Consider the following 3,553-nt stretch of genomic DNA (forward strand, 5'->3'; position numbering starts at 1 on the left):
ATTCATGTGTATAGCTTGCATTTATGTTTCTTATAAAAGTTATTTGCAATGAATAAATCATTGAATGTGCAGAACTTTATCATTCTATCTCCAGTCTCATTTCTCTCACTGAGTCCATGTTTTCCAGCTACTGGGCCTTCTTCCCTGGAAAGTACCACAGAACAAGAAAACTACAGTGAGGTGAGACCCACAAGTGGAAAAAGCTTTATATTTGCCCGCAGCTGATGAAATTTTCAAAATGGTGGATACAATCTTGGAGTAAGATAGAATGATACCAATGAGTGGAACAACACCCAGAAGTCCATTTTGCAAAATACAATAGTAGTTCATTGAGGAAGGTGTTGTTAGAACAAGAAAGTTGAATTACCTGGTTAACAGAAAAAGCAAGGAATTTCTAATTCTGTACAAAAATTCAGTCTTAAAATCATTAAATCATGTAATAGAGCGTCTAGAATACTCAGTATCCAGAACACCAAAATCAAGAGAGCACAGAATTTGGAGCTCATGATGACTGTATAGTGCAGTGGGTGACAGATGGCCACAAATCGGTCATAGGCCATCATTGTAAAAAGAAAGTTGTCCAATTGTCCAAAAACCATGTAAAAATACATTTGGCTGAGGCAGCCTTCATAAGTTATGGACTTGCTTTGTGTCTTGATATTCAGCAGCATCTTTGGGACAGTAGTGGAGGTGAAACAGATGTCTGCAAAGGAGAGATTAGACAGGAAGAAGTACATGGGAGTGTGGAGATGGGAATCGGTGATAATGGCCAGGATAATGAGCAGATTCCCAATGCAGGTGACCAAGTACATGAACAGGAACATCCCAAAGAGGAAGGGCTGAAGTTTGTCTCTTCTGAGAGTCCCAGGTGGATAAATTCAGAGGCAGTGGTTTGATTTTTTAATTTCATGTAGCCGATGAAATGGCAGGAAAAGAGACAAGAGGAAGGAAATTTAGCCATAAACAGTGATCAACAATTTTTTTTAAAAATGCTGTGGCTGTATTTTAATATCCTTGATTAATTTGATTTTTATACATTAACTTTAGATTTCGTGTCCTGTTGCTGAAATGTCATAGAATTCCCTAAGGGCCATCTTCTACTTAACATTGAAACTAATTGCCCCAGCCCCTACTCCTAAGTATTTTCTCAAGGCAATATCATTAATTTCCAAATCCCCTGAGACCCTTTTTTTACCCATTCATGAAATATTTTAAAATTTATTATTTACAGATTCCATCATTCATTTTTATATAAATTATTCATTTGTTTTATATAATAATCTGTGCACATTGTAGTTTATATTATTAATTTGTGTTTATCTCCACTGCTTCTCAAGTCCGTCTCACACCTTAACCATATTCCTTCACCACCTATTCCTCCATTAAATTCTACTGTCCTAGTGATTTCTTCTTCCTTTTTGCACATCCCTTCTCCCTTTTAAACAAAAACTTCTGACAATTCGTTTTGAGTCAGTTATCATGAAAGTTTATAGAAATAGCAATGAAATATATATAAAAATGATTTTTGTGGTACATTCATACAATGGAATAATATCCAGCACTCAGGAGCAATGATTTTAAAAAACACTACAAAACTTGGGAGAGTCTGGGAGCATTATGGTGAAAGAACGAACTCATTCTCATACGGAAAAATGCTGCATAACGCCATTTTTTTTAAAGGTGGAAGGAGTTGGGAGCTCTGGTGGCCTAGTGGCAAGAAGCTGCACTGCAATCCCAGAGACGCATGGTTCGAATCCACCAGATGCTCTGCCGGGAAAGGAGGGACAATCTCCTCCTGTACCAGTCAGATCTGATTTGACGGTACACAGACACACAAAAATAATAATAAAATAAAAAAAAAAATTTAAAAAAAGTGGGAAGGAGTGAGAGTAGAGGGGTGAGGATGGGTAGGGGTGAAAGCAAAGGCTTGCACAATTTGATGGGTGGAGTGGGGTGTGTGTGTGTGAAGGAAATGGGAAAGATCTGTCAGAGACCTGAAAAGACAGGCTAATAATGGGCAAAGTCCAATGGTGATTGAGTTTATAAAACATAATGTATGGGAATGATTGTATGAAATTCAATATGAGTGAAGAATAGTGTGAAACAAAATGTGTACAAACTTTGTAAGCAAACGAATATAGAATAATAATTTTAAAAAGCCCTTCTTTTTCTTCAAGGACATCGCTATGCTGAGAAGATATAATATCAGTAAATTAGTAAATAACATTTCATGGATAGTTGTTATTATTCAGCAAATGAAAGTAGAATTAAGGAGTTATAGAGAGAAGAAATTCTTACTTTTATAATCACCTCTGAAAGGAGAGGCTTTGAATAGAAAATAGGAATGCAATATGAAGACAGAGAATATGAGAAGAATGTCTATTTATAATTTGTTGACTATGCAAACACATTTGACTGTGTGAATCACAATAAATTATGACTAATTGAGAAGAATGGGAATTCCAGAACACTTAATCATGCTCACACAAAATCTATACCTAGGTGGGGAGGGATTGTAAAACAATGAAAGAATTTTTCTTTTACTTTTTCAAGAGGGTAGTGTTCTACGGGGGAGGGTTGGGAGAGGAGAAAAGTGCAACAATAAATGAATGGAAATAAAAAAAAAAGAAAAAATTCAAAAACACATTCAAATCTTCAAAAGAAAAAAAAAATCTATACCTAGGCCAAGAAGCTATTGTACAAACAAAGCAAGGAATCACTCCAAAGGTTTAAAATTGGCAAAGGTATGCATCAGGGTTCTATCCTTTCCCCAAACCTAGTCAATCTGTATGCTGAGCAAATTATTTGAGAAGTTGGACGCTATGAAGCGGAATGTAGCATCAAGATTGGAGGAAGACTCATCAATAAACTTTGGTATGCAGATGACACAGGCTTGCTTGTTGAAAGTGAGGAGGATTTGAAACAATTGCTACAGAAGATCGAACATTGCAGCCTTGAGTATGAATTGTCTCTCAACATCAAGAAAAAATAAATTCTCACCACTGGACCAATAGGCAATACCATGATAAATGGAGAAAAGATTGAAACTGTCATTTTCTTCACCTTAGTTGGGTCGACAATGCATACACTTTGTATCAGCAGACAGAAGATCAGGAGATGTATTGTACTGTGGAATTTGGCAGTCAGGGAGCTCTTCAAATTACTGAGGAGCAATAATGTTAGTTTGAGGACTAGGGTGTACCTGATTCAGACCATGCTCTTTTCAATCATCTACTGTGCATCTGAGGACTGGACAATGAATAAAGATGACAGAAAGAAAATTGATACCTTTGAATTATGGTGTTGGATGAGAGTGTTGAATATCCCATGGAGTGCCAAGAGAACAAACTGATGTCTTAGAGAGAGTGATGTCAGACTGTTCCTTGGAAGCAAGGATGGTGAGGCTTCATCTCACATATTTTGGGCATCATGCTTGGAAAGGTGGTGGGATGGTGAAGAAGAGGAAAACCATCAACCAGATAGATTGACACTGTGACTGCAGCAATGGACTTGAACGTCTCAGAGATTGTGAGTCACAAGATAGGACGGAGTT

General features: G+C 37.0%; 1 pseudogene; it reads right to left on the reverse strand.

Moving 5' to 3' along the window:
• Window positions 1-910, reverse strand: part of LOC102844419 — a 7,605-nt pseudogene extending 6,695 nt beyond the window's left edge.
• Between the last annotated feature and the right edge of the window lie 2,643 nt (window positions 911-3,553).

This window comes from Elephantulus edwardii, unplaced genomic scaffold (assembly GCF_000299155.1).
Source record: "Elephantulus edwardii isolate Elephantulus edwardi_28Jun2011 unplaced genomic scaffold, EleEdw1.0 scaffold00226, whole genome shotgun sequence".
In the NCBI taxonomy this organism is placed as follows: domain Eukaryota; kingdom Metazoa; phylum Chordata; class Mammalia; order Macroscelidea; family Macroscelididae; genus Elephantulus; species Elephantulus edwardii.